The 20,106-nt window shown below is 38.1% G+C and overlaps 1 pseudogene; it reads right to left on the bottom strand.

Moving 5' to 3' along the window:
* Window positions 1-12,971: 12,971 nt before the first annotated feature.
* On the bottom strand, window positions 12,972-18,088 carry LOC112315735 (ADP-ribosylation factor-like protein 5A pseudogene; annotated as a pseudogene).
* Between the last annotated feature and the right edge of the window lie 2,018 nt (window positions 18,089-20,106).

Genomic DNA, 20,106 nt, shown 5'->3' with positions numbered 1-20,106 from the left:
GTAATGAGAACCAGATGCCTGCAACCAAGGCTACTTTACCCAGCAAGGCTCTAAATCAAGACAGAGGGCTAATTAAGGACCTTCCCAGAAAAAAGAAGTCTAGAAGAATATACCGCCACCAAACCAGCTCTGCAGGGATGCTAAAGGGACTGCTTTAAGGAAAGTAAGGGAAAATGAGAAAGAGAGGGAGAGAGAGAGAGAGAGAGAGAGAGAGAGAGAGAGAGAGAGAGAAACACAGGTATGAAAAATACAGGCAATGAATAAGTGCCTATAAATAATAACCTTAAATGTAAATGGATTAAATGCTCCAATCAACAGACATAGAATAGCTGATGGATAAGAAATCATAACCCTCACATATGCTGACAAAAAGATACCCACCTCAGAACAAAATACCTACACAGACTGAAAGTGAAGGGATGGAAACAAATATTCCAAGCAAATGGACAAGAAAAAAAAGCAGGGGTAGCAATAGTCATATAACACAAAATAGACTTCAAAAAAGGGGCCATAAAGGGAGACCCAGAAGATCACTTCATAATACTCAAAGGAAGAATCCACCAAGGAGACATAAACATCGTAAATATATATGCAACCAACATAGCAGCACCCAAATACATAAAGAAAATCTTGGAGGACTTCAAGAAAGATATTGACAGCAACACAATTATAGTAGGGGATTTCAACACTCCACTGTCAAAGGTGGACAGATCTTCCAAACAAAATAACAACAAACATATTCTGGCATTGAACAATGCCATAGATGAAATGGACTTAACTGATATATATAGGGCCTTTTACCCCAAAGAAGCAAAATACAGATTTTTTTCAAATACACATGGAGCATTTTCAAAGATAATCCACATGATAGGACCCAAAACAAGCCTCAACAAGTTCAAGGAAAATGAAATCACATCAAGCATTTTCTCTGACCACAGGAGACTGAAAATAGAAACCAACCCCAAGGAAAAAAACCCAAAATACTCAAAGTCATGGAGAGTGAATAGCATGCTATTAAACAATGAATGGGTCAAGAGTGAGATTAGGAAAGAAATCAAAAAATTTCTGGAAACAAATGAAAATGAACTCAAAACAATCCAAACCTTATGGGACACAGCTAAGGCAGTGCTGAGGGAGGTGTTAACAGCGATACAGGCCTACCTGAAAAAGATAAAACCATTTCAAACAAAAAACCTAACCATACGTCTACAATAACTTCAGGAACAACAACAAAGACAGCCCAGTACAAGTGAAAAGAGGGAAATAACCAAGATCAGACCAGAATTAAATGAAATAGACACTAAAACCACAATTCTAAGGATCAATGAATCAAGGAGCTGGACTCTGAAAAGATAAACAAAATTGACAAGCCTTTAAGCAGGCTCATCAAGAAAAAAAGAGAGAGAACCCAAATAACCACAATTAGAAATGAAAGAAGAGACATTACAACTGATACCACAGAAATACAAGAGGATTGTAAGAAATTACTATAAAGAACGGTATGCCAAGAAATTTGAAAAACTAGATGAAATGGACAAATTTCTAAAAAAATATAACCTTCCAAAACTCAATGAAGAGTAAGCAGAAAGCCTGAACAGACCAATAACAGCAGATGAAATTGAAGCAGTAATCAAAAAACTCCCAAAACACAAAAGCCTTGGACCAGATGGTTTCACAGGAGAATTCTACAAAGCATATAAGGAAGAGCTAAACCCTACCCTTCATAGACTATTCCAAAAAATCCCAAATGTTGGCAGATTCCCAAACTCGTTTTACAAAGCCCGCATCATCCTAATCTCAAAACCAGATAAAGACAGAACAAAAAAAGAAAACTTCAGGTCAATGTTGCTGATGACCATAGATGCTAAAATCCGCAACAAAATATTGGCAAACCACATCCAGAAATACATTAAAAAGATGGTACACCATGACCAAGTGGGATTCATACCAGGAATGCAATGATGGTACAATATTTGCAAATCAATAAACATAATACATCACATAAACCACAGCAAAGACAAAAATCATATGATAATATCAATAGATGTGGAAAAAACACTTGATAAGGTACAGCACCCATTTATGATAAAAACACTTAGCAAGTGGGATTAGAGGGAGCATTCCTCCCCAGAATAAAGGCCATATATGAGACAGCTACAGCCAACATCATACTCAATGGACAAAAACGAAAATCTTTCCCACTAACATCAGGAAGAAGACAAGGTTGTCCACTTTCACCACTTTATTCAACATAGTATTGAAGACCTAGCCACAGCAATCAGACAAGAAAAAAAAAAAAAAGGCATCCAAATTGGAAAGGAGGAAACAAAACTGTCATTGTTGGCAGATGACATGATAGTGTACATGGAAAATCCTATAGACTCCACCAAAAACTACTCAATCTAATAAATGAATTTGGCAAAGCAGCTGGATACAAAGTCAATACTCAGATCAAAGGCATTCTTCTACACCAACAATGAAACGTCAGAAACAGAAATCAGGAAAGAATCCCATTTGATATAGCAACAAGAAAAATAAAGCACCTAGGAATAAATCTAACCAAGGAGGTAAAAGACTTGTACTCAGAAAACTACACAACACTGAAGAAAGAAATCAGGGAAGACACAAACAAATGGAAGCATGCCCCATGCTCATGGACTGGAAGAATTAACATCATCAAAATGGCCATACTACCCAAAGCGATTTATAGATTCAATGCAATCCCTATTAAAGTACCTATGACATATTTCACAGACATAGAACAAACAGTTTAGAAATTTATATGGAACCATAAATGACCCCGAATAGCTGCTGCAATTTTGAGAAAGAAGAACAAAGTAGGATGGAATCATAATACCTGATATAAAAAACTGTATTACAAGGCCACTGTAATTAAAACAGCCTGGTACTGGCATAAAAACAAAAACATAGACCAATGGAACAGAACAGAGAGCCCACAAATAAACCCAAGTCTCTACGGTCAATTAATAGTTGACAAAGGAGGCAGGAGAATAAAATGGAGCAAAAACAGCCTCTTTAACAAATGGTGTAGGGAGTCCTGGACAGCTACGTGCAAAAAAATGAAACTCGATCACCAACTTACGCCATACACAAAAATAAATTCAAGGTGCATAAGAGACTTAAACATAACTCGTAACACCATAAGAGTCCTAAAGGAAAACATTGGCAGGAAAATCTCAGATATTCCACGCAGCAACATCCTCACAGACACATCCCCTAAAGCAAGGGACATAAAGGAAAGAATAAACAAATGGGACCTCATCAAAATAAAAAGCTTCTGCATGGCTAAAGAAAACAGCATTAAAATGAAAGGACAACCAACAGTATGGGAAAGCATATTTCCCAATGATACCTCAGACAAGGGCCTGATCTTCAAAATATATAAAGAACTCACAGGACTGCACTCCAGGAAGAAAAACAACCCAATTAAAAAATGGGCAAAGGACTTGAACAGACACTTCTCCAAGGAAGACATATAGAGGACCCAGAGACATATGAAAAGATGCTCAGCATCACTAGCCATCAGAGAGATGCAAATTAAAACCACATTGAGGTACCACCTCACAACTGTCAGAGTGGCCAACATAAACAAATCAACAAACAAATGTTGGAGAGGATGCGGAGAAAAGGGAACCCTAGTACACTGTTGGTGGGAATGCAGACTGGTGAGGCCACTGTGGAAAACAGTATGGAATTTCCTCAGAAAGCTGAAAATGGAACTGCTCTTTGACCCAGCAATTCTGCTGCTGGGTTTATAACCTAAGGACCCTGAATCACCAATCCCAAAGAACCTATGCACCCCAGTGTTCATAGCAGCACAATTTACAATAGCCAAGTACTGGAAGCAACCTAACTGCCCATCAGCAAACGAGTGGATCCAAAAACTATGGTACATTTACACAATGGAATTCTACACAGCAGAGAGAAAGAAGGAGCTTATACCCTTTGCAACAGCATGGATGGAACTGGAGAGCATTATGCTAAGTGAAATAAGCAAGGTGGTGAGGGATCTCACCTGTAACTGGTACCTAATCAACAGAAGAAAAAAGCAAACAAAATATGACCAGAGGCATTGAAGTTAACAGCAATCTAACAATAACCAGAGGGGAGTGGGGAGGGGATAGTGGGGAGAGGGATTTTCAGGAACTACTATAAAGGACACATGGACAAAATCAAGGGGGAGGGTAGAAGTGGGGGAGGGAGGTGGGATTGGCTGGGGTGGAGTGGAGGGATGGGGAGAAAATGCAGACAATTGTTATTGAAGAACAATAAAAATTAAAAAAAAAAGAAACAATAAAATTGTGAGTTTAAGAAGGAAATAGTATATTTCTTCTTATCCCTACCTATGCCTCATTGTTTAATTCTGGGCAAAGTACACACTATTGACATCTTAGGTGTGACAAGAATTAGAATATAGCTATATTTGGCAATATACATGAATTCAGATTTAATTAAACCTAAATCAGGATATACTGAATTTGTAACCAAATGGACAATTCATAGCAAATTTTTATCTAACATATTAGATTTGCTAAGGCTAACTTCCTAAGTAATTAAATGGGACACATTGCTCTGTGAACAGCAAAAGACTGTTCATATGTGAAATACCAAAAGAAGAGTCAAGCAATACACCTGAATTTTCATTTGTGCTGCTGTACAATTAATTTTGTGAACCTAAACACAGGACTTTGCATTTATCTTGATTTCATTTCATCTCCTTATCCCAGGAGATCTTTTTATGTTTTTTTCTGTCAATCTTTTTATTTCTTATATTTCTTATTCTTAGCTTCATTTGTGCTGAACATTGATAAATATGGTCCTGTGTTTTTATCCAATTTATTGTTAAAAATGTTGCAGAGAACAGGGTTGAGGCCAGAGGGCAGAGGCAGGCAGTAGTGGATTTGTAATGTCTGGGCACAGCCCTTCTACAGCACCCAGTAGTGCTTTGCATGGACACGTCCAGTCAGCTCAGTGACACATATTGGTAACAAATTCAGCTCTTTCCACTCAGAGTGGTCATGGCAAACCTAAACAAGCACTTTGAAATATTGTATAAAGATTCTGAAACAATAAAAACCACATCTCTGAGTATTCTAATTGCTTTCGCATTGATTATCTCATTTGGGCTTCACAGGAATCTCATGAAAGAGGGTGTGCAGATGTTGCCATACTGATTTTCAGAGAATGCTGATGAAATGAAGGCTGTCAGAAGTTAAGTAACTTTATTGAGGCCCATATAGCAGTAAGTAGGAGAGCTGGGTCTCACATATTCTGACCCCCAGGCTGTGACTTTGGTACTTGTCTAAAAATAATAGCCATTTTCAATGAAAGTTAAAACAGTTATTTTTCTTACTGTCACTGCCCACACTTATGTGAACTGGCTAGTTGTATCTCCCCACTAGACACTATGATCCTTGAGGGCAGGGACCATGTTGTCTTATTTACTGCTACATCCTCTGTGTCTATATGATGGCCAGCACAGTATATGTGCTCAATGAATGTGTGTTGAATAAATAAGTGATTAAACAAAGTTATCTATACTGTAATTGTCAGTAATAACAATTATTATTATTTTTATTTAGCAGGGCTAGGGTTTAAAATTTCTCCCTTCCACCAAGCACTAAATAAATATAGCAATATGGCTATCCACTTTCTCCTGATAATGAACTCAAGGCATCAGCTAAGTACACTCTGTTTATTCTCATATGTTTTTTGACAATAGGCAGGGGTTAGAGGTGCCATCATCATATCATCCACAAGAGTATTGAGATTCTTTATCTCACTCAAGACTGCACAAACATTGTCAGGAGCAGCTGTCAATAGATTTTATGTTTCTTTATATCCAGTCCATTGCTGAAGCTGCTAAATCCTACTAAAGCACCAGAGCCTTTTACATCTTTTCAAGGGTCTACAGTGTTCACAGAGTTAATTCATGGAAATAGCTTCAGGATTGTGGGAAAACAGCTGGTTACCTCCCAACAGAATTGGTTATAAACAGTTTAGTCACTTGCTGAGAGAAGTCAGGAAATCTCATGCAAAAGTCAGCAACATTCCTCATATTATAATAGCAAGTAAATCTATTTCTGAGGAGACTTGGTTCAGACCTGGTTGGTTTAGGAGGATTCAGAAGCAGACAGAGATCTGTGGTCTAAAGAATGTTAGAGATTTAGAGGCAGACCTGGCTTTGAATTGGTGACTCTGTAACAGATGGAGTACATATTTTGAGAATGGTGAGAATGATTCACCAGTGAAGTTAAGGCAGAAATGTGGACAGACAGAAAACCTTGAGTCCCACTCAAGCACCTGCTGTTGTTCTGACAATAGCAGCTCTTTTCCATAGCCTGAGATTGACTACAAACTATTGCTCTCCATTCCCATAGGTGGGAGGTGGCCTGCAAGGCACAGGTGGGGGATATCCTGTCCAACGAGAGTCAGACTATAGTCTACTTTTTAAAATAGCATACTTTTTTAATTATTATTTCTGTATCGTTCATATAGTATAATTTTTAATGAAATATATTTTTAAACATTTTTTATTGTTGTTCAATCACAGTTGTCTGCATTTTCTCCCCACCCCTCCACTCCATCCCAGCCAAACCGATGTTTGTTTTTTTTTAAATTTAAATAAAATATTTTATTTTATTTTTAAATTAATTTTCTTTTATTGTTATTCAGTTACAATTGTCTGCATTTTCTCCCCATCCCTCCACTCCACCCCAGCCAATCCCACCTCCCTCCCCCACCTCTACCCTCCCCCTTGATTTTGTCCATGTGTCCTTTATAGTAGTTCCTGAAAATCCCTCTCCCCACTATCCCCTCCCCACTCCCCCCTGGTTATTGTTAGATTGCTGTTAACTTCAATGCCTCTGGTTATATTTTGTTTGCTTTTTTCTTCTGTTGATTAGGTACCAGTTACAGGTGAGATCCCTCACCACCTTGCTTATTTCACTTAGCATAAAGCTCTCCAGTTCCATCCATGCTGTTGCAAAGGGTATAAGCTCCTTCTTTCTCTCTGCTGCATAGAATTCCATTGTGTAAATGTACCATAGTTTTTGGATCCACTCGTTTGCTGATGGGCAGTTAGGTTGCTTCCAGTACTTGGCTATTGTAAATTGTGCTGCTATGAACACTGGGGTGCATAGGTTCTTTGGGATTGGTGATTCAGGGTCCTTAGGTTATAAACCCAGCAGCAGAATTGCTGGGTCAAAGAGCAGTTCCATTTTCAGCTTTCTGAGGAAATTCCATACTGTTTTCCACAGTGGCTACACCAGTCTGCATTCCCACCAACAGTGTACTAGGGTTTCCTTTTCTCCACAACCTCATCAGCACTTGTTGTTTGTTGATTTGGTTTTGATGACCATTCTTACCAGTGTGAAGTGATATCTCATTGTGGTTTTAATTTGCATCTCTCTGATGGCTAGTGATGCTGAGCATCTTTTCATATGTCTCTGGGTCCTCTATATGTCTTCCTTGGAGAAGTGTCTGTTCAAGTCCTTTGCCCATTTTTTAATTGGGTTGTTTTTCTTCCTGGAGTGCAGTCCTGTGAGTTCTTTATATATTTTGAAGATCAGGCCCTTGTCTGAGGTATCATTGGGAAATATGCTTTCCCATACTGTTGGTTGTCCTTTCATTTTAATGCTGTTTTCTTTAGCCATGCAGAAGCTTTTTATTTTGATGAGGTCCCATTTGTTTATTCTTTCCTTTATGTCCCTTGCTTTAGGGGATGTGTCTGTGAGGATGTTGCTGCGTGAAATGTCTGAGATTTTCCTGCAAATGTTTTCCTCTAGGACTTTTATGGTGTTATGACTTATATTTAAGTCTTTTATCCATCTTGAATTTATTTTTGTGTATGGTGTAAGTTGGTGATCGAGTTTTTTACTTTTTCTTTAATGTCTGTCTCCTCTAAGAAACTTTCCCTTGTCTTTCCCATTGCAATTAATCATATGTTCATGATATTTTCATATATAAATGTGTGTATGTACATGGGTGTGTGTATGTGTATAGAACTGTTCACTGTCTTGAATTTAATTCTGTTATCCTGCACCTATCAAGTCACTGGCCCCAAACTCAACTCTAGGTGATAGCCTCTTGAAATATAAGATCTATGCCCTATACCTTTTAAAATCTTTAATAGTCTAGCATAGAGATTTGTACACATTAGGTGCTCAATAAATAATGGCAGGATTGAGTGGCTATAATGGAGAGCAGGCTTTCCAGTCACACTTGAATTTGAATCACTATTTACTAAACTTCACCTAGTTACTTTTCCCCTATGAATTTTTTATTTTTTATTTTTCCCCTATGAATATTTTAATCTTTAATAACCATTTTATAGGGTATTTTCTTAGTAGTAAATGTTAGCAACATTCATAGGTCAAATAAATATGTTTCCTTCCCCTTCGATGTCTAGCTCTGGTGTTACTCAGGTCATCATGACTTTCTTTAAATGGAATAATCAGAATGAGACACCCTGACTCTGGTCTTCTTAAGTTCCTGGACAGAGATCAGATATCAGTGACTTCTGGTCCCCTGAAGCCCACAGTCCTGCAGACTCTCTCAGTTCCCAACTAATCCCTGGAGTCACAGCAAGGCAGCTGTTTCTCTATAAATCAGCCACACAGGGCTATTTGAGAACCACAGGAGTTCTTTCCCCTGTCACTCCCTTTAACAGCATTCAGTCTGCACAGAACCTGAGCTCTCAGGCTTCACAATTGTTTGCAATTCAACAAATGTTTGACGACTTACTGTGTTTCAGAAACTGCTATGGCAAAAAGAGATTAAAAAGTTGACTAAGACATAATTCTACCCTCAAAGAACTCAGTCTGCTAGTTTGCACACAGCAGAATTGATACCAGCAGGGGCATGGTAGGGAGAGGTACAAGAGATATGCCCATGCCCCTGCCCCTGCCCCTGCCCCTGCCCCTGCCCCTGCTCCTGCCTGGGGATTCCCAGGACTCCAAAGTAGATCTACTGTAGATCTGGTCTGAAAAGACCCTGTCAGGATAGTGGTGTTTAACATATACTCCTTTGTGTTGTCATTTCTCTTTTTCTATATTTTTTGTCTTTCCATGCCTGGTACAACAATACCTACACACAATGGAACATCTTTTTCATTATTCTGTAAGTACATGAGGCCAACAATGGGGTCTCTCTTAAACCATGGTGTGTTTTCAACATTTATTACAGTATACATGTAGCAGACACTGAATAAATATTTGTTGAACAAGTGAGTAAATAAGTGAATGAATGAAAAAATACTAAAAGGGCATGAGGATGTGGAAAGAGAAGAAGGAGAGGCAGCAGAGAGTAAAAGCCCTCTACTTCCAAGTCCCAAGATCCCCAAGGAGAACAGCATAAACAGCAGTTTGAGAACAAGAAGGAATTTAGTATTATTGTCACTCTTAGCTGATTGATGGGAATTGAATTTTTCCCATGTTGGGTATTTGGCCCATGGGCTGATTGATAGCCCCTATATAATATCTCCACTCACACACCAGGAAGAGAGGAATCCAGGTCAGTGTTCCCAAGTTCAATAGCCTTTTCTTTTTTGCCTTAAAAAAATTGCTGAGGTATGAGATACTTCCGTTCTCTATTGGCATCTTTACACAGTGCCCAGAGAAACAATCATAACACGTTCAGGAAGGCAAGGGTCTGCAAAGGCTGGGAAACAGGAACTGTCCCCACGGATGTTTCCCACCCCCTGCCCACCAAGCATGGGCGCACGCACACACACACACACACACACACACGCTGGGGGAGATAACCAGGGGTTAGGAACAAATTCAGTGTAAAAAAGAAAGCCAGACTTCACCAGAGGCTCCAGTTTGAGAGGCTGGCCCTTCCCAGCATCCAGCAAGACCCTCAGCTGCAAAGTCAAGGAACAGCATGTTATTCTTAAACACACACTTTTCTTTTCTTTCCCTGCCCTCTCCTACAAACATAAATTAAATCCTGAACAGGCAGCTTGGTCCTGCAGAGCTCACTCCATCTCTACTTAACCCCAATGTGAGGCCCTCACCAGAAAAGTATCCATATCCCTCTCAAACACATCTCTATAAGCCCAGCTCCAGCTTAGGGTCCCAAACACATGTCAATCCCAGTCTTACTCCAATCCTTTCTACATACTTCCACTTCTAAATACATAATCCCTTCCCTTTCTCTCTTATTAGTAAGTCCCTCCCCATGGGTCCTTGACTCAGAACATCTCAACCAGAATTCCTCTCTCATATTTAAATTCCAACAGCACTTCCTGTCTAAGTCAGTGCTTCCTAATCTTACTCATGGAATAAAAAATGATATTTGTATAGAACCCTGAGATAAACACATGGAACTGATCTCAACCAGGGTAACTAGTCCAGGAACTCCAGATACTTGTAGGGTTGGATTGGGTGGGGAGAGCAGTTCAATACCTCAGGGATGCCAGTAATTCATTCAAAGTCACTGCACACAGGAATGGCAGGCAACCTCAGGTCTACAGTCTGCCTGACCCTGTTGCAGAGCACACTGTAAGCCAGAAGTTCTAGATAAAAAGGTATATATGAAAACACTTGCCTTTGAAGAGCTAGTTGGAAAAAAACAGAACATGCCTGCATGTATAAATAAACTCACACACACATCATTTTTTTAAAGATTTTAAATTACTTTTTAGAGAGAGGGAAAGGCAGGGAGAAAGAGAGGGAAATATCAACATGTGGTTGCCTCTTGTGTGGCCTCCACTGAGGACCTGACCAGCAACCCAGTCATGTGCCCTGACTGGGAATCAAATTGGCGACCCTTTGGTCCACAGCCTGCACTCAATCCACTGAGTTACACCAGCCAGTGCCACATACATCATTTTTAAGTTCTTTGCGTAACAGAAAAAACATGGGGTTTTGCATCAAAAACATATTGTGGTTCAAACTCTGACTTTGCCACTTACCTGCTGTATGAACTTATGCAAGTTAATATTACCTCTCTGATCTCAATTTTCCCATCTGTAGTATAGGAATAATAATGTTTTTCCTCATAAGGTTGTATTATTAAATCATCTTTAATGATATATAACTTATATACAATAAAGTTCACCCTTTAAAGGTGCACAATTCACTGTTCCCACAAGGGTATTCAGTCATTTAATCACCACTGCAATTGAGATATAGAACATTTCTATCACCCCTAAAGGTTCCTTCAGCCTCTTTACAGTCAATACCCTTCACCACCCCATTCTCTGTCCCTTGGCAACCATGGATCTTATTTCCTTCACTATAATTTTACCTTTTCTGTTTTTTCATGTATATGAAATTATATAATCATAGTTCTTTATGCCTGGCTTCTTTAACTTAGGGTAGTGTTTTTGAAATTCATTTATGTTGTATCTGTTCATTCTTTTTTAAAATTATTTTATTGTTCAATTACAGTCGTCTGCATTTTCTCCCCACCTCTCCCCCCCACCCCATCCAAACCCACCTCCCTCCCTTGCTTCCACCCTCCCCCTTGGTTTTGTCCATGTGTCCTTTATAGTAGTTCCTGAAAACCCTTCTCCCCACTGTCCCTTCCCCCTCCCCGGCTATTGTTAGATTGTTCTTAACTTCATATCTGTTCATTCTTATCACTGAATAGAATTCCATTGGATATGTCACAATTTTTTTCTTTTTCTTTTTAATAAGAAGAAAATTGAATACAGTTTTAGGTTGTAGAGATGGAGCTACTTGAAAGAGATTGAAAATCCAATACGGAAAGCTCTTCTTAGAATGGAAGCTCCACCTTGACCATCTGAAGTATCACAGCTATATTCCCAGGATCAAGCATAATGTCATGCACATAAAAGGAGCTCAAAAAATTGTTTTCGAAGGAAGCAAACTACTAAGGAACTAATTTAAGAGAAAATGGAACCAAGAGTGTAGTTATAAAAGGAGCCTTGAATCAGCACCAGTGACTGGAGGGAACTAATTCCCAGAAAATTGGGCAGAGGGAGATAAATGTGTAGACAAGAGGGCAGGAAAATCAAGTAGTTCACACTCAATAGTCTTGATTGTATTTTTAAATTATGAAGCAAAGCTGTCTGCTAAGGATGGGGAAAGGAAAGAGGAGGAGATTTGAGTTGTCCATTGATGTGTTGCAATACTTTCATGTGGGCAAAGGGAAAGAGCACCTTCTGTGTTGCATTAGGTGTTTCAGGAGACACTCTCCTGCATTCTTTCTGTCCCCTTCTTCACGCTTGATGCAAGTGACAGCAAAGTGTTGGGGATGGTGGAGCCACAGGATGGAAGGACCTGGCCATCAAACTGGAACGCCTGCCTTTATTTGCATTTATTTTGAGCCATAGAGGGTAAAAATCCTGACTCTTTGCTTTCACGCTGTTGGAACTTGTACATCTACCATATTTTGCCATGTATATAATGCTGACACACATTTTTTGGCCCAAATTTTCAGGAAAAAATCTTTTGTTTTAATTTTTTAATTCAAATATTTATTTATATTTAGATATTTGTTTTTTGTATTATAAAGGAATATTAGCATTTATTTTTGAATATATTATGGTACAAGAAATTTTATGAAACAAATAATTACAAAACAGAAGAAAAAAAATACAAGGTATTTCAGGACTACCCACGTAGTGTGTATCCTTATTTTTCACTCAGAAATTTGGGCAAAAAGTGTGCATTATACATGGCAAAATACGGGTATATGCTTGTCAGCCTGACATAGGCTACACAATGTCCTGAGAGGATTCATTATGAGAAAAATGTCGATCACAGATTTAAAACCTTGCTTTGGAAGAAACTAATGAGAAAGTAATTGGAAGATGACACTTCATCTTCATTTTCAAATAAGTCATCTTAATTTTTCTTCTTTTAGAAAAAGTTTAAATCAGTGTACCATAAACAAATCTGACCCATTAATTTTTGCAGCTTTCAAATAAGGTCTAGCACTTCCTTTATACAAAGTCTCTGAGATGAGGTCAGTAGAGATCATCTAATCTTAAATCATGACATTATCACCCATTCAAATGGTTGGCATAACCCCTTGCCAGTAAGAACACAGAATGCCTGGATATGCCCCTAATGATCTTAATAGAAGTTAGTTTCAAACATGGAGATTTCTGCTACAGTCATGCGTTCTTTAACACATGATATTAGCAAATATTGGCAATCTAGCTTTTTTTAGGTCCTCATGGGCTAACATTTTATAGTGTTCTTCTCTAATTAAAGAAATCTTTTCTCTGTACTGTCCATAACAACTATCCCACATTAGGAAACATGTGTTATTAATCACTATCTCTTCTAGATTACTTCCTATTGCAGGGATTGTATGTACAACTTCAAAGAAAACTGGTAAAGGATGGTCATTTTCCCTGCATTACCCAGTCAACAATAATTTTGCGCTTGCTGCTCCTGTGCTGGCCACCAGGCAGTTCCTAGGAACTGGAAGGAGGCCAAAGCCCAGGACGACTTGTGAGGCCTCCTCGCAAGGCCTCCTTGCTTCTGCCCCTGGACTCTCAGACATTAGACATTGTCCCTACATCATCTGTGATGATCCTCAAGAGCCATTGCCATCCACCCCCAGCTCCTCCTGGAGGGCTGGTGTGGCAACAACTGACCATGGAAGCAGCAGCGGAGGCCTACAACTGTATTCATTCTGTTGATGGACACTGGGTTTGTTTAGTTTTTGACTTTTATGAATAAACTTGCTGTGAACATTCTTGCACAAGTCTTTTTGTCAACATGTTTTTATTTCTCTTGTGTTAATACCTAAGAGTTAAATTGCTGGGTTTTATAAAGTAGGTGTATATTTAAAGATCTTCCAAACACTGCTGCAAAGTGGTTGCACCATTTGACACTCCTACCACCAAATTATGTGAGTTCCAACTACTCTACATCCTTGCTAACATTTGGTGGTGGTCAGTCTTTTTAATTTTAGCCACGTTGGTGGTTATGTAGCATTATTTCATTGTGGTTTTAATTTGCATTTCCCAGTGACTGATATCCAACAGATTTTCATATGCATTTTAGCCATTTATATATTTTCTTTTTTGAAGTGTCTATTCAAGACTTTTGCCTATTTGCCGGATTAACACTTTATGCTTGATTTGTAAGCATTCTTTATATATATCAGAAAGAAATTCATTGTCAGTTATATTTTGCAAATATTTTTTTCCTAAACTATGGATGACTTTATCATTTTAATGGCTTTTAAAGAGAAGTTTTGAATTTTGACAAATCTAATTAACATTTAAAAAAAATTTTGGTTAGTGTTATTTGTGACCTATAAGAAATATTTCCTACCTCATGTCACACAAATAGTTTTAATTGTTACATTTAGGACTATGACCCATCTCAAATTAATTTTGTGTGTAATATGAGGTAAAAGGTAAAAGTGCATTTTAAAAATACATTTATGTAGTTGTTCTAGTACCATTTGGGGACACATTGCCCTTTCCTCTACTGAATTGACTTGATAGTTTGTGAAATTGGGTGTCTTTCTGGACTCTATATTCTGTTCCACTGATCTGTTTATCTATGCTTACATCAATACAACACTGTCTTAATTGCTATAGTTTTAAAGTGTTCATTTATTCATATAATGGGAATTCTCCAAATTTGTTCTTTTTCCAGATTATTTTGACTATTCAAGTCCTTTGTATTCTACACAAATTTTAGAATTAACATGTCTCTTTTATATTTTTTAAAATCCTCTAGGATTTTATTGGAATTGCACTAAATTTATAGATCAGTTTGCAGATAGTGGGCATCTTACAATATTGATTCTTCAAACTCATGAACATGATATATTTCTCTATTTTTTTGTCTCTTTTAATTTTGCTCAACAATGTTGTCTACTTCTCAGTAGACATTTTTTACTTTTATTACATTTAATCCCTGGCTGGTGTGGCTCAATGGATTGAATGCTGGCCTGAAAATCAAGGGACCACTGGTTTGATCCCCAGTTAGGGTACATGCCTGGGTTGCGTACCAAGTCCCCAGTGTGGTGTGAAAGAGAGGCAACCACACATTGATGTTTCTTTCCCTTTCTTTCTCCTTCCCTTCCCCTCTCTCTAAAAGTTAATAAATAAAATCTTTTTAAACATTTATTCCCATTTTATGTTTTTGATATCATTATAATATTTTTACATTTTATCATCCAATTTTTTATTGCTAATGTATACAGATATAAGACAATTGATCTTTGCATACTGACTTCATTGTCCATGATTTTCTAAGTGCTCTTATTAGTTCCAGTAGGGTATTTTTTTAGATTCCTTAGAATTTCCTACATACACACTCATGCCATCTAAAAATAAAGACAATTTTGTTTCTTCTTTTTCAAACTTTATTTCTTTTGTATGCCATACTGTACTAACTGGGCCCTTCCATACAATATTAAGTAGAATTAATGAGAACACTTTTTCTGATCTTAGGATAAAAGTGTTCAAAATTTTACTATTAAGTTAAATATTAACTACAGAAATTTTCATGGATGCCCATTATCAGATTAAGGAGATTTATTCTTTCTCTGGTGAACATTGTAATCATGAATGAGTGTCAAATTTTTCAAATTTTTTTCTGCATTTATTGAGTTGATTATATGGCTTTTAATTTTTATTTTGTAAATGTGATTAATTATACTGATTGAATTTCAAATACTAAACCATCCTTGTATTCTTTGGGATAAATTCTATTTGATCTTAATATGCATTATTCCTTTTAAAAGTGTTTTTATTTTTGAGTTATTCCTTTTATACATTACTGGATTCAATATGCCACTAGTTTGTTGAGGAGGGTTTTTTTTTTTAATCCTCACCTGAGGACACTTTTTTTTTTTTTCATTGCTTTTAGAAGGAAAGGAAAGGAGAGAGGAACATCCATGAGACAGAGAAAAATCGATTGGTTGCCTCCTATACATACCTAGACTGGTGATCATATGCACCTGGACTAGGGATTGAACCCACAACCAAGATATGTGTCCTGACCAGGAATCAAACCCACAACTATTTGGTTACAGGATGATTCTCTAATCAACTGGCCAGGGTATGTTGAGGACTTTATAAATCTGTTTTTGAAAGATAACAATCTTTAGCTTTCTTGTAGTCTTTTTTTCTGGTTTGGAATGTGGTTTGTGTTATGGCCAGCTAATAAAATTATTTAGGAGTGTTCTCTCATCCTCTGTTTTCAGAATGGTTAATATATAAAGAGTATTTCTCCTCCTTAGATTATTAATAAATTTCAGCAATAAAACTATCTGGGGAAACAAAGGCACAAAGTTTTCTTTGTGCAAATGCTTGTGGTTATAATTTTTTTCTTCATTTTTAAGTTTTGATTTTTCTTGAGTTAATTTTTAAGTTATGTTTTTCAGTTATTTTCACCTAAATTTTCATTTTTTAAAACTTATTATTTACTTATTTTTAGAGAGATGGGAAGGAAGAGAAGGAGGGAGAGAAACATCGATGTGTGAGAGATACATAAACCAGTTGCCTCTCACATGCCTTCAACCAGGGACCTGGCCCACAACTCAGGCATGTGTCCTGACTGGGAATCAAACCAGTGACCCTTTGGTTCACAGACTGGCACTTAATCCACTGAGACACACCAGCCAGGGCTAAATTTTCATTTTTATTGGCATAACATTGTTCATAGTTTTTCTGCATTATCCTTTTAATATCTGTAGCATCTATAATGATGTTCTAAATTATTTCTCGATCAGCCTTACTAGGGGTATATGAATTACGTTAATCTTTTCAAAAAACCCAACTTTGGCTTTATTGATACCTCTTTAGTATTTTTTTATTTAATCAACTACAACTATTTATTATTCCCTGACTTCTATTGTTTTTTAGTGTTTATTTGTTTATCTTTTTCTAGATATAGATCATTTATTTTAAAGATTTCTTCTTTCCTATAAAAAGCATTTAAAGCTTTAAATTTCCATTCCAACATTTTTAAGGTATATACCAATATTTTATTTCATTTAGTTAAAAATATTTTCACATTTCTCTTATGAGTTCTTCTTTGACACATGGGTTATTTATAAATGTGTTGTTCAATTTCCAAATACTTGGGAATTTTTCTAGATACCTTATTGCAATTGATTTCTAAATTTTACTACAGTCAGAGAATATATTCTGTAATATATTAATCTTTTGTGAATATTGACAGTTATTTTATTGCCCAGCATATGGTCCAATTTGATGAATATTCCCTGGGCACTTGAAAAGAACATTTATTTTATTCTGCTGTCATAGGGTGAAGTGTTCCATACACGTAAATTACGTCAAGTTGTTGATTGTGTTGGTCAAAGTTTTTAATCTTTACTGACTCTCTAGTACTTGTTTTATGAAGTACTTAAAGAAAGTTATTAAAGTCTGTCATTGTGGTTGGGGGAGATAGCGGCGAGATAGGTGGGAGAAGACTCCGCTTCCCCCTGCACATGGGGGTAACACCTAGCCGATCTACTGAAGAACAAAGTGAACAGCCAACAACACCCCAGCATTTATGAAGATAGGAGACCAAAAAGTATAGAGGACACTGAAAAAACAGACAGTAAGGGATTGCTTCAGGACAATAAGGTCCCTGGGACCAGCACAGGGACCAGGGTGACCGTAGCCCCAGGCCTGGCACCCGCCAGGGCTGCCACAGGAGTCTTGGGAGAGAGCCGGGTTAATGGCTCCATCCCCTGCCAAACAAGGTTTGAGCAGCACTGAGAGAGACCTGGTTGCTTGAAGTCGCAGGAAGGGGAATAATGACAAAGTGGTAAACCCACAGAGACCATGTGTGCCATCTGCAGAGAGTTGAGAGTTGGTTGGGTCATGTCAGGTCCTGACCCGGATAGTCCCTGGCATAGCTGGAAAGGTAAGCTGTGTGAGAAGACAGGCCTTGTATGGAGCAGCAGATTTGAGCAGGAGGAATGTCTAAAAAAGAAAAAGAAAAAGAAAGACACTCAGGGGCAGTTTGGGGAATTCTCCTGCAGCAGCAGCTCCAGGCTCCTCTCCACCTGGCTGCCCAGTGCTCCCGCAGCAGTGTGGGGGCACCGAGCCCACATCCGGGGCACCAGGGAGAGTGCCCACCTCAGAGGGAACAGAGACCAAATCCATGGCCCCGAGGAGGGTGCACACCTGAATCTGGGTGACCAGAGGCTGATGCAGAGCTAGGCTGGAGGCTGGCCAAGTGATGGTGGGGAAACAGAGAAGAGCTGAACTAAGCCCCCTGGGCCTGCTGCAATGAAAAAACCCAGCAAACCGACTTGGCCAGTTTGGAGCCAGCAGGAGGCTTTTTTTTTTTTTTAAGTAATTCTTTATTATTATTTTTTTAATACCTTCTTCCTCTCTTTCCTGCTTTCTTGTTCTACTCCTTCTTTCCCTCCCTTTATATCTCTTCTTCCTTTCTTCTTTTCTTTTTTTAAATTCCCACAGGTTAGACAATAAAACCTGGAACTGTGAAAACACCAGAAGTGGAGCCAAAGAGGGGGGATCCCAACAGCTGAGACAGTGAGACAAATTTCACTTTTCTATTCCTGAGAACTTGCAAGTTATTGTATATTAGTATTATTATTTTATTCATTAGTCTTGTATCACTCATTTTATTAGTATTTTTCTAGTTCTTTTCTTTCTGTTTAGTCTTCTTCCCTTGACTGGTTAACTTGCATTGTATCCCTGTCTTCCCCTTGTTCTATCTTTCATAGTGTATTGCTGGTAAACTGTCTTTCACTTCACTTCTGTTCCATTAGAACCCTACTCTAGGATCTATATTCCCTATTCTACTTATCCAGATCACATAGATTCTGTCATATGATTGTTGCTCCATTACAATTGTAAATAATGGCTCCTCCATACATTTGTAAATACTACACAGAAACCATCCCAGATCTCAGCCCACTTCACTGTTTCCTGAACTTTATTACTGGTGTGGTTAAATCTCTCACACATTACACCTATGTTCTACACTTTACTCTCACTTTACCTCATAATCTGACCTCCCACAAGCTCACAGCTTTCTAGACCCAACTCACAATACTTCCCCACCCCCCCACAACCAGAGTCTTATCTTCCTTCCAACCTTTCTAAAAAGTGGCTAGGTGGACGAAATATCACAGTTAACACTATACATATCCGAAGGATCTCCTATGTGTTCTCTAAGGTCTGGTACTTTAAATATCATAGAATATACTCCTGCTGTCTTAAATCATTTCACCTTCTGCCTACAACCTACCACAAAAAAAGAGTAGGAAGAAGCTGTGAACACCATGATACTGCCAGGAAGAGGAACCCACCAACAAAAGAACCATCAACAGATAAGAACAGAAGAAGGTGAAGGAGACAGTGGAAGCCACACTAACTTAACCTAGGACATATCTGGAAATACAACTAAATAGTGGAGAAATTATTCAGAACAAACAACCAGACAAGAGCAACAGATAAGCCTCAAAACTTTATACAAATAGAAGAACCAGCTCCAATACAACCTGCCTACGCCTGAACAGCGAACAAGAGTGGTGGACAGACTGACCTTCAGTTAAGAAGCTGGTGGGAAGGACCCACCAAAGAAAGACCCAACAACAACCAAAAACCAAAGATATACACAGAGCAACCATAAACCACAGCCAAAGATCAGTAAGCTTGGGAGATCTAGGAGACTGCACCACTGAATCTCACAGGTATTCTACCACAGAAGTTTACACCATAAAAGTTTACCCAGGGGGTCAGGACAGAGCAACTTCAGAAGCAGAGGTTAACAGGTAGAGTCTCACAAACAATGCGAAGGCAAAGAAAGAACCCCCAAATGAAAGGAAAGAAGGAAGTCTCAGAAACAATGCTAAATGAAAAAGAGGCAAGTCAACTGTCAGATGTTGAGTTCAAAGAACTGGTTATAAGGAAGCTTAAGGAGCTCACAAAGAATTACCAAAAACTACAGGGAAACTAAAATGACTTCACTGCAAACCATATCAACATGAAAAAGGAAATAGAAACTATCATCAAGGGCCAAGAGGAAATGAAGAATACAATTTCTGAACTAAAGAACACAGTAGAAGGAATCAAAAGCAGGATAGAGGAAGCAGAGGATCACATCAGAAAACTGGAGGAAAAGGTAGAAAAAAAACACCCAGAATGAGGCG

This window comes from Desmodus rotundus, chromosome 12 (genome assembly GCF_022682495.2).
Source record: "Desmodus rotundus isolate HL8 chromosome 12, HLdesRot8A.1, whole genome shotgun sequence".
NCBI lineage: Eukaryota > Metazoa > Chordata > Mammalia > Chiroptera > Phyllostomidae > Desmodus > Desmodus rotundus.
This window is presented reverse-complemented; position numbering and strand designations above follow the sequence as displayed.